We start from the raw sequence: 13,183 nt of genomic DNA on the forward strand, positions 1-13,183 counted from the left end.
TGAATTATATAGTAAATATATGTATATTGTTTTATCCACAAATATGAACAATTGTAGTTAATTTACAAAACATAATTTATACGGCCACAAATAAAATATTAAATGCTTCTAAAGTCTGTTTGATTATTTCTACATTGGAAACGAAGTCATTTCAAATTATAAAAACATTAACTGAACACCTTATTGCTACCTGCATTCACCGCTCGCCGCTCAGCTACCCCCTGACGAATACCACGGCCTTACGTTTTATGACAGGACTCTGAGTCAGGGGAGTGGCACACTTGGTCCGCCATTTTAGTCAGTCATTCCATGTTCGGGTGCGCTTGCGTTCAGTCGAGTTTTGGAATATTACTGCAAATTTTTGTTGTTTGTTAATTTGTTGGTTATGGTGTCGACTTTTATTGCCCTAGTCGCCAAAATAAATGATGTTACTTAGTGAAATTTTAACCGACACCACACGGTAAAAATAAGTTTAACAATAATTACTTAGTTAAAAATCGAGTAAAAACGGTATTTCTAATACTTAACTTATATTTTTTGCTATTCAATTAAAGAGTACTAACAAAATCCTAACTCAATTAATTAGTGCAAATATTTTAAGGTTTGCGATTCCTGCTCGGCCTTGCGTCGTAAGGTGCCCGGTACCACTGTATTGCAGCAATAACTAGAAATGCTTACTTTGGGGAACATTAGCAACTGTCGTTTTTGATAATTACATTTTAGTGGTGAGGGGTGGTACTTAAATGACCGCTATTGAAACCTGAAATGGTTTAAACTTATAGGCGCGAAGATTTGAAATCCCTAAGAAAATTTTAATTTCGCGTCTTTTTCTGCTATCAAATTATGTGTGTTTCGGTATAATAGCCCAATATAATTGGCCTATTATTGTATTAAATTTAACGCGCACGCAAAGACGGAAAGCCTGCAATTATATAAAATTTACTTTCTTATTTACAGCACTCTTGCCCAGATTAAAGCTGATAAGTAGTTCGAATCTAGTCTCCCATATTTTTTAATTTCACTGGTACATATGTCTTGACCGAGTAAATAGTAAATATACTAAATACTTTTTTAAATATTCGCGCTCGGGGCGGGAGGAAGTTTCATCGTTCCGCCGCCCGCTCCATGCAACGACCAATCGCGTTAGCTCGCTGGCTCGTGCGCGGCAATTTTAAAGCAACGATAACGTTTTTGATGGTTTTTTGTGTTATGAATCATATTTCAAGCCGATTTTTACAGTATTCGACGATCGAGAACTCATAACGAAAATCCCATATGATATTGATCTATTACCATTTTTAACCAGGAAATTAAAGCACAACCCCATAAAACCCACCATACGGTATTATTTAGTGTACGATTAAATTGCAACGCTTGTACTTATTATAATTTGGAAATAATTAGAGAAAAAATAGCCTATTACCATTTTTGAGGACGGAAATATACTGAATTTAATAATAACCGTAGGTTACTTACTTTAAATGTAGGATACATAATTATTTTTTGTGTGATTCATGCTTAATGTTATAAATCAAATATTTCTCTATGAGTATTAATTTAAAAAATGTTATTAATATTTTTTACTAATTTTCTGTGATTTTTTATATTTTTACATTTTTTTTTAAATACCTAAATGTAATATATTTATTTGGATTATGTGTCGACGTAATCACTAGATTTATTGTCTGTCCCATACACCGAATAGTTCAGCTATTACTAATTATTTCCATTCCGCCATACTAGCCGATTGTATCTTTCTTGGGCTATAGGTAGAAACAGACCGCATTGTACCGCCGGAATCGCATTTCCCCTCTCCCTTTTTGGGTGGAAGCAAAGAGTTAATATCCTTAAGACATTATATCAATAAAGTATGATCCAAGGAACAATCGTGCCAAGCGGCATCGCCTGGGATAAAACGGCCAACTCAGTGCACTTCTCCATTTACATTTTCCCTTAAATATTTTTTTAAATATTGATCCTAGCAAAAAAGTATATAGAATATTTAATGTAGTAAATTTTATGTAGATTACTTATGTATAAGATTTTTTTGTACAAGCCACCATTTACGAGTTATTTACAAAAAATATTAACAATTGATTTACTTTCTCCTTTAAATATTGATCCTAGTGAAAAACTGTATACAATATTTAATGAAGAAAACTTTATGTAGATTACTTATGTAAAATATTTTTATAATATAAATATTAACAATTAAAAATATTAATAATTAACTTTCTCCCTTAAATATTTTTTTAAATATTGATCCTAGCGAAAAAGTGTATGGAATATTTAATGTAGAGAATTTTATGTAGATTACTTATGTATAAGAACATTTTTTGCTACAGGCCACGGTTTACGAGTTATTTATAAAAAACTATAAAAAGGCACCTTTGAACCCGATTTATTTTCAAACACAACATGACTGATCAGTTCATCAGCGTCACATAACATAAATTGACCTGCGCAGTGGATAGACAGCTAAATTTAATGTTCCAGTATTCACAAAATCTTAATTGCTAAATTGGGACCTAGCGAACCGAAATGGGCCAGAATGTCCAATTTCAACCTACTACGTATTTTATTCATCGAAGTCCTTGTCGTAAGCGCCATCGACAATAAGGTCCCTTTTCATAGATAATACCACATATGGGGAATCAGTAAGAAGTACATTGTGTAACAGATGCCCCCAGATACTTATTTCAGGATTTTTAATATTAAATCACCCCCAACCCTTTAAATTAGGGGATGGAAGATTGTCATAAACAACTTACAAAAAGAAGTGAAATCCCATCAAAAACATTTTGATGTAAAATGTTGCCCAAACGAAACCATAAGGCTCGCACTGTCAAAAAGTTATCAGATCTCTTGCTAAGCTTCTAACTCTACAAGCCCTCTAACTTTACTAGCTCTACACCAAAAGTGAGTGGCTTGGCCGTTTCGTTTCTACAAGAACTATTGTATGTAAGTATAATACAAAAACCGCCCAAATGCGAGTCGCACTCGCGTTCCAAGGGTTCTGTACATTACACAATTTTTAACAATATATTTTTTTTAGAGAAAAGTGAGTAAAATGTCTTTAAAAAACCCCGTAGGGATCGGAAAACTAGGTACTTAAGTCCGACTCACGCTTGACTGCACATTTCTAATAGGTTTTCCTGTCATCTATAGGAAAAGAGCTAATATGTGTATTAATGGCGGAATGGTCATTTTTTGCGTATTTTCTTAAATAACTTCTAAACTATTTATTTTAAAATTATGAATAAATATATCTGACATTCTTACAATGAGCCCCTTCATTTGATATATGTATATATATATTTTTTTTTGAATTTCTATTATTTACTTTACATGTATGTCCTTGGGCTATAGACTTACATGTGTATACCAAATTTCAACTTATTGGTGCAGTAGTTGCGGAGCAAATAGGCTGTGACAGACGGACAGCCAGACACACGAGTGATCCTATAAGGGTTCAGTATTTTTCCTTTTGAGGTACGGAACCCTAAATATAATGAATTTAATAAATTTTTCACCTTATGCCCATGTGGCGGTAGCGAAACAGTCAAGCCACATATTTTGACTAAGGTGTAGAGTTAGTGAAGTTAGGGCTTGTAGAGTTTGAAGCTTGGCTCGACAAGAGATCTGACAACTTTTTGACAGTGCTAGTCTTATGGTTTCGTCTTAGCAACAAAATTTACATGAAAATGTGTTTGGTGGGATATTTTTTTACAGTATAAATATTTATTCGTAACAGTAAGTATTATCTTTTAACATAATTTTTACAGTACATCTGGTGCTACATTACGACACCGGTGCTATAATAAGCACGTTAAAACACTCCCTTTGACCGTGTTTTAAAATTCGTCACTTGTTGCAAAATATCGATTTTTCGCAATTCTATCGTAAAAGAAAAGAAAACTAACGAAGACGTTTTACGCATACTGAAAGTTTTGCGTAACTTTTGAATAAAACCATTTATAATCATAATAATACATTTATTGCTTCTCAAAATGTTTCCCTTTACATTCTATGCACATATATTCACTCGCTCGGACCATTTTTGGAAGCATGAGGCCCAATCACTTGACTGCAATTTTTCGACGTGGTGATGAAACGTAGTAACTGCCTTATCCGCCCAACTAGCAAAATCACGCTAACAACAGTCTCTAGACTACAATTTTGTCGCTCTTATATTGATTTTATATCATCGTATAAGCCCGGGTTTGGGCACAAAGCATAAGCGTATTTATTTTAATATCGTTCTAATATCAGTCTAATTGAATGTTGTTTGCATTCACAGTAATCTTTTTCAAAACTATATTAAGCTGCTTTAGGCTAATATCGCTTTTACGTAAGTATCTTGTAAGCCTACATAGGCTTATATTGGTCGAACGTAAGTATCTTGTAAGCCTACATAGGCTTATATTGGTCGAACGTAAGTATCTTGTAAGCCTACATAGGCTTATATTGGTCGAACGTTAGAATCTTGTAAGCCTAAATAAGCTTATTTTGGTTTGAAACATTCTATTTGTGAAGTATAAATATACGGGTGAAATTAACTGCAACGTGACAAAAACATATTAGTGTAAGTGTTTATCAAACTTTTTATGAATTATGTTTAAATATAATAACGTGCTGTTTATCATCGTCTTTTTATGTTTCAGGGTAAGTATTCACATGGGAAAATATTATTTATTGTAAAGTAGACCCTGTTTTACACTTCAAACTTCATGCGCCTACTCAAATATGGTATTTGAATATTTTTATAATTATTTTATTTCTTTATTTTGTATTGATAGTCAGCCATTGATGTAGGTGCATTTTTCAAGCGCACTATTAGAGTATTTTAAGCATTCTGAATACAAATGATGTGGCCATGTTGAATAAATTACGGTTCCTTGCTTTACTTATACTAACAATAGTGTTCCCAAAAACGATTTAAGATCAAACCATCTTATATTGATCTTCTCTTTTGTGATATAAGTGTCTTGATCTTATATCACTCTAATATCTTACTAAAGTGCTGCTGTTGATCTTATTATAGCTTTAGTAAGATCAGAAAAGTACGTACTTACAGTGTTCTTATGCTATGTTAATATTAGTCTTACATTCTTACAATAGCATTTAGAAATCTAATATAAAATCAAATGAACTAAGAGAATGAGGATATAAGACCAAGTACTCTCAAGTTCAATGAGACTTCGTAAATGTTGTTGTAAGAGCAAGAGGCTTATAATAGTATTATACTATGTTGATATTAGTCTTACATTCTTATAATAGCATTTAGAAAGTCTAATATAATATCAAATGAACTATGAGAATGTGGATATAAGACCAGGTACTCTCAAGTTCAATGGGACTTCGTAAATGTTGTTGTAAGAGCAAGAGGCTTATAATAGTATTATGCTATATTGATATTAGTCTTACATTCTTATAATAGCATTTATAAAGTCTAATATAAGATCAAATGAACTTAGAGAATGTGGATATAAGACCACGTACTCTCAAGTTCAATGAGACTTCGTAAATGTTGTTGTAAGAACAAGAGGCTTATAATAGTATTATGCTATGTTGATATTAGCCTTACATTCTTATAATAGCATTTAGAAAGTCTAATATAAGATCAAATGAACTTAGAGAATGTGGATATAAGACCACGTACTCTCAAGTTCAATGAGACTTCGTAAATGTTGTTGTAAGAGCAAGAGGCTTATAATAGTATTATGCTATGTTGATATTAGCCTTACATTCTTATAATAGCATTTAGAAAGTCTAATATAAGATCAAATGAACTTAGAGAATGTGGATATAAGACCAAGTACTCTCAAGTTCAATGAGACTTAGTAAATGTTATTGTAAGAGCGAGAGGCTCATAATAGTATTATGCCATGTTGATATTAGTCTTACATTCTTATAATAGCATTTAGAAAGTCTATTATAAGATCAAATGAACTTAGAGAATGTGGATATAAGACCAGGTACTCTCAAGTTCAATGAGACTTAGTAAATGTTATTGTAAGAGCGAGAGGCTTATAATGGTATTATAAAATGCTCTTATATACATATATAAGACTAGGTAATAAGACTAAACTTACTAAAGTGCGTATTAGCTTGTCTAAGACTAATATAAGAGCGATGATAAGTTCAAAACAAAAATAAGAGCGCTATAAGCGCATTACTCTTATATAGTGCGCAATCTGAGACTTTTTTGCTAGTTGGGCGGGGTCTTAAATGTCAAACCCCAAATTAAATCCTTAATTTTGGGAAATAGATAGAAGTCACAGGGTGCAATGTCTGGATTATAATCCGTATAAGAGACATTTTCCACGTTTTCGTAATTAAAAAATGTTTTTGCCTTTATTGCGGTATCGGTGGACGCATTATTATGACGCAGGAGGATGCGGCTTCTCGGTCGTCTCTCGCGGTCTTTTTCAATGACTGCGAGCACACAAATGGTAGTGTACTGCTCAGTATTTAACGTTCTTTTATTATTTAAAAGTACGGTACAAAAATGTCGCGTTTAAAAAAAACAGACGATCAAAATGTTTGGCAACGCTTTTGGCTTGTTGAACTTGTATGGGCCTCCTGTCACCTTCGAAAGACCCATTGACTGGACTAATGCCTTTTTTCCGGATCGTAGCAGTAAATCCAGGTTTCATCTCCTGTAACGATGTTATATACAGCATTTGAACTTCCTTGCATATACTTACGCAGCATTTCTCGGCACCAGTCAAAAAGTACCTGTTTTTGGACTGAAGTTAATTCGTGAGGAATCCAAAGACAACAAGGCTTCCTGACTTTTAAATATTCTTGTAAAATCTTTTGTATTTGTCTGAACCTATCCCTAATTGTCCTCAAATTTCGTCATAGGTGATTCGTGGGTTTTCTTCAATGAGTCGTCTCACAGTAGCCACGTTTCCTTGAATGATCGCCGTGGACGGTCGACCATCACGAAAATCATTACCTAGAATAATACTGTCTCTACTAAATTCACCATACCAATGCCTCACGATGCTCAGATGTGGTGCTTCAATCCCAAAAGCATTTTGAAGGCAAGCAGTACACTCTTGCGGAGTAAGCGAACTTTTAAAATCATAACAAAATCATAGCTCTAAAAATATTTTCGCGTTAAAGCCACGTTCAACGCACTGACTTACTTTGACAAGCCATTAAAAACAAAAGACGATCGATTTGTCGCCAACATTTGTCACATTCCATAATCAAAAGCCTGTATTTTTTTAAAATATACAATTCATAATTTAAATGTTTACCAGTGGCCAATAGTGCAAAACATTCAGTGTGGCCTATGTAGTAGGAGAGAGGGGGAGTTTGTTAAGAACTATAGACAATAGAAGAGGAAGGATGCTTGGGCACCTGATACGACACGACGAATTTATCAAAAATATCATAGAAGGGAAAGTTGAAGCAAACAGGAAGAGGGGAAGACCAAGGAGAGCGTACATGGATCAAATAAAGGAAAAGATCAACGTCGTGTCGTATCGGGCTGTCAAAGAGAAGGCGGAGGACCGCCAAACATGGAAATTCCACCGACCTATGTATTAACAAAAAAAAGTCACTTGTAATTAGTTACTGCCTTTAAAAAGTATAAGTGCCTCAATGTTATTAGACTTTTTGATTCTTTAAAACGTCTTTAGGTCAATAAAGCAAGTGAAAAAATATTAGAGTTAGACCAAGAAAAGTCTGCAGCAATTTTGACAGCCCACACAGTGCAAGTGTTATTTATAAGTCATAATTTCATAGAAGTTTCTTCAAATCGACCTTATTAATAAGAGATTAAAAATATTGAAAATTATCTTAAAATATTTTAATCTAATATTTCATCTCATACGTTCAATAAGGCCCGAGACTAGACCTTTTTACCTGCACTGCCAGTGGGCCTTCTTAGAAACACGTACAAATTCAGAATAATTGGGAATAATAGGGAGCAACTGCTATTTTTGAATGCTGGGCCTTGTTACCCGCCGGGCCTCATATGCCTGCACCTCACTTACCTTATTTATTTGTTTTACAAGGGGAAAAGTTGTTGATTAACCGCTCGTGCTAATATTGATACCCAAACAAGCGAAACAATTTTTTTTATTAAATAGGAGGCAAACGAGCAGACGGATCACCTGGTGGTTAGCGATTACCGCCGCCCATGGACACCCGCAACACCAGAAGGGTTGCAAGCACGTTGCCGACCTTTAAGATGGGGGTCTTTGAAGGTTTCAAGGTCGTATCGGACAGTTCATTCCACAGTTTGGCTGTGCGAGGCAGGAAGCACATTCACAAATTCAAACATTCTAAAATTGAACCACGAGCGGAGCGAGTGGTTCGTAAAGTTGAACCTTGAGCGTAGTGAAGGTTTCAAGGGACGAAGGTTAAATAAAATTTTCACCACATCAGCTCGTAAAGGCCCTCTTGATTGTTCGAAACGGATAAGAAAAGTGGCATTTAATTTGATGCAAATTTTGAGTTGTTACCGTAGGTAAATTGGATCAGTTGGTTGGTAATATTGACTTTAAAATGATAAATATTGAATAACGTTAGTTTGAAATTGATTTTATGATAAAGTAAATATTATCGGAGATGATCGCTCTTATAAAATGTATGTCGCTAGTCATTTATAACCTAAAAGCGCCAAATTAAGCAAAATTATATTGAAATGACACCTGTGTATTGAATTTGAAGAATACTTTAACAAGGGTAGTTATCTGTATGACAATGCACCTAAAATAATTTTCAAATGTATCTATTATTTCTATACTTAACACGATAACGAATTCTACGTAAACGAAACCGGGGCAATCCCTAGTACATATAGAAATAAATAAGGGAAGGTAAGTTTCCATTAGTGTACTGTGTAAAATAACTATTTACCATTGATAATAATTTTATAAACGCTTTGCGTATTTTTAAGGGCACCGCGCTAACCGCTAGCCCGCGACCGTCGATCGCTGCCTCCTGCCACGGCGCACAGCGCGGCGCGCGCAAACGCCGCGCGTTTGAAATGTAACTTAATATAAGCTCGGAATGCATACTTACGTATCAGTATTTAGTGTCGCCGTGATTTTATATTTCTAATCTTTTGTGTGAGAAGTAAGATCTTTATTATGACCGTGTAATATTAACTCTACAAACTTTAATTCAATATTGGCTATACTGCTTAACGAGAAATCAATATCTAGACAAGCACATTGTCTACATTTCTAACTTTTTACATGTATACTAAGTTGATAGATAATATCGTAATTTTGCAATATCAGCTACTCTAATTCTGTATTTACATAATAATTCCTGTTTTTACGTTCACCAGAAAGCAAAAAAGAAAGCTGTTCCAGATTTCTAAAAACCGAATATTGTGAATAAATTAAAGTGTTATTGAATATGTTAAAGTTTTTTGTAACTTTAATTTTATATTTACATAGTTATTTAGCAAAAATTGAAAATTTAAATATGGCCGAACGCTCCACCTAAAATTTTCTAACTTTTTACATGAATGTTATTTAACATGCTTACAATAACATATCAAAAAAGAAAAAACTTTAATGTTATCAAAACCCATTTTTGTTCCACCGCTGGTCTAATTGTCACCCGACTTACGTATGTATGCAGGTATTCAGCTCAATCGGAAACCGGGAAGTGGATTAAATTTAACTTGCAAGATTTGATTACACACAGACAGACATACAACGGTCAGGTGAAAGTAAATAAAAGCTTGTAAAAAGGTCTCTTATCATCAATGTATATAATTGATGTTTGTGTTAAAGGCTATATTGAGGCCTTGGGTGGCCTACTAATTGACCGAAGCGAAGCGAAGGTCTACGTTTTGACTCGTTAGTAGGTAATTAAAAAGCAAAATGTACGTAGTTAATAAGCGAATGATATAGTGTCCAAGAAGCACATAAGAAGAACGTTGCCATATTACAACATAGTACATGTCCGTAAATGATCTCACTCATTGCATTTTAAACCGTTACTTAGAAACTCGTATATTTGTAAAAATATATTATGTATATTTTATTTGAATTAGCGCAATTATACAGTTACAAAATATTCAAGCTCCACGTATGCTCGAACCTTAGTGTATTCTGCAACTGCGTTATCTGCGCTGTTAACACTGAGTTAAACTAACGGGCGTATAAATTTAACTGTGAGTTAGTGTACTTGTTAATTGGGTCTTTGCTCTTTGCCTCATAGTAGTAGAGAGTGGAAAGCCACATAATATACTGCCGTATTCGAACTTCAAGATATTCACAAGACACGACAGGTACTAGATCCATTCTAGATACGTTATAGTTTAGATATCAACTAGTTCTCTTTTGCATCGTAATTCGGGCAACCAATGTCACTTTTACGTTAGATAGGGTAAGATATCTATTAGATGTGAATTGGATCTCTAACTCAGCCTGTGGAAATCGTTCAAGAGTATCTCCGGAGTCGTTATCGTATATATCTAAAAGATATCTAATAGATGTCTATTTCAAAATCCGAATCGGGCCCATAGTAGAAGAGAGTTTTCAATGAGCATAACATTACTCACGGAAATATATCTTTAACATCATTATTTTACAGAAAACTCATCATTCAATTGATAAAAAATGTAACATAGTGATCATGTCCATACCATGTACTGGATTATCCACCGTCGCTTTATATTGCACCTTAACTTATTGGTATAAAGTTGAAAATTGTATAGGCATTTATAAAGCTCGTATGTCCTCGGTAATGAGCAAAAACACACCAATCGTTGACACAATTAAGTGGTCATTTTGAACCTAACTGCATGGAGATAAGGTACACTAAATGTTCAGTAAAGCTGTCACTATGGGGCCGTCTGACTGGTCCCGGACAAGCATTTTTGTATGTTTTTTGCCCTTTATCAGAGAGTAGTAACTAAGAAGACTGACAGGCCCCATATCACGTCGCAAGAATCTTCATTGTAGTAGATCTACTTCTTTTCGTATCGTAGATTGTAGTAGATCATAGTAGATGACATTAAATATTATTTTTTATATGTACTACATATAAAAGCCATGCCAATCTAAGGTTTAACACCTTCGCCTCGTCTAACACGGTTTTGGACGAGGCGAAGAAGACCGGAAAGTCTTGGAGCGAAATTAAGCGAGAAGCTCAAGTTCGATCTACATGGAGAGTCACTGTGGGCGCCCTCTGCCCCATCTAGGGGACATAGGATCTTAAGTCAAGTAAGTCAACCTAAGGTTGGCTAAAAAATAACTGCATTCCCGCGTTGCCAGGGAGGTTTTGGGATTATATATACAGTGAAACCTGGTTAATTGGCACCTGGATAAATGGAAAACCTCAATAATTGCAACCAAAAGTCCGGTCCCGCTCCCTTGAGACCAAAAGGCCTCTATAATTGAAATTTTGGAACCTCTATAATTGCAATTTAGATTTTAGTGCTTTTCGTAATTTTGCCTCTGTAATTGACCACATCGCAACTTTGACACTGTGCTAAAAAATCCGTTATTTTTGCTCTTGTTTTTACCTCTATTATTGAAACGAGTCTTACTTATTACCTCTGTAATTGAAATAATGTAGTTGTAAACAGCAGAAACAACATTCTAATAGCAATGATCATTTTATTTATATCTCCAACCAGAATTCAATTTATTTATTGGGTATCTATCACAGCCTGTAGTAGGTGAAATAGTTTTGATCAATAAAAAACAAAGTAGTCTTTTGACAAACTTTTTTCTACAATTCAAGGGAATTTTTTAAACCCAAATGATGAGAAAATAAATTGGTAATTAATGTAGTGTAAAAGTGCAAGTATAGACAGAAGCAATATATAGACCAGAAACCCAGAACGTAAGCGTGTAAATCTACTTTAAAGGGTTATTTGCACCTCCATAAAAGAAATTTGTCAGAACGCAACCTCTATTAATGAAAACCTCTATAATTGACACAGCGATTTTTTGAACCTCGTTAATTGACACGACCTGCTTAAATGAAAAACCTGGTTAATTGACAAAAACTGGCCGGTCCCTTGAGATTGCAATTCTCCAGGTTCCACTGTAGTTCGTTTTTTTTAGCATTAGAAAGAACTTGCAAGAAGGTAAGCGATCTTGACATGTCTTTTTATTGAAAATGGCTATTTAAAAATCAAAAACTATTACTTATGAAAGCAGAAGAATATAAATGATCGTATTAGATTCATAATTGTTACATATTTGCCGTAACTTATTTTTAAAATGTGTTTTTCAATTAAAAGACACATCAAGATTGTTTACCTAATTTCTAATGCTAAAAAAAACGAAGTATAGGTACTGAGCAAGTTTTACTATGAGACCACCCCAAAATCACGAAAAAGAAATTTATCCTCCCATAGAAAACGGACCGGCCAGAATGGAAACAGGCAAATTTTTTTTCGTGATTTCGAGAATGGAAAATATTTAGAAGTAGAAAAACATTTCCTCTTTTTGTATGGACTAAGTACGTAGTATTCTGCCCTCTTAAAATCTAAATCAATGAAACATGGCCTTCTCACGCTGTGCGCAGGAGTTCCCACACTACAACGCTATCGTTGCTTACATCATATTATAGCATAGCATTATGCATGTGGTAATTGGGCCTTTCGACGTGATGCATTAACATGCATGCATGTAATGTTTGGGTTATGACAATGAATCTTTAAAACAGACATAAGTACATATACATATAGTGAAGAAGCCAATTGTGAAATTTTCGGACGTTTTCTTCTAATTTGTTAGACCAAGTAATGAAAATGTCATAGTATGTTACATATTTGTAATCTACTCACAAAGGCCTTTCAATTGGTACCCCACATGGCATGTTTAAAAGAAAAAAGTTAAACACTTTGTACTGCCGACTTTGTTACGTCATTAAAACCACCACTTTAAGAAGCGACAACATGATTCCAACAATACCACTTGTCGGTATAAACCGTTTCGGTCCTACGAAAATCGTAAATAAGGTACTCTACGAATTGGTTTTTCCACTAATAGTTTCCACTACCTAAATGTATTATGGAAGTCTGTTGAATTAACAAATTCACTTGGAAATTTTTTTTGTTTAATTTTTCTGTCCTACCGTTGTACATATTATTTGGCTCGCCTCTTGCTATTATGGCGGCACCTATTTAACGCATTTTGACGTACACTTTTTCATAATCATAGTGTTCTTACCTCCTCCATACCTA

The sequence above is a fragment of the Cydia fagiglandana genome, chromosome 16 (genome assembly GCF_963556715.1).
Source record: "Cydia fagiglandana chromosome 16, ilCydFagi1.1, whole genome shotgun sequence".
Classification (NCBI taxonomy): Eukaryota; Metazoa; Arthropoda; class Insecta; order Lepidoptera; family Tortricidae; genus Cydia; species Cydia fagiglandana.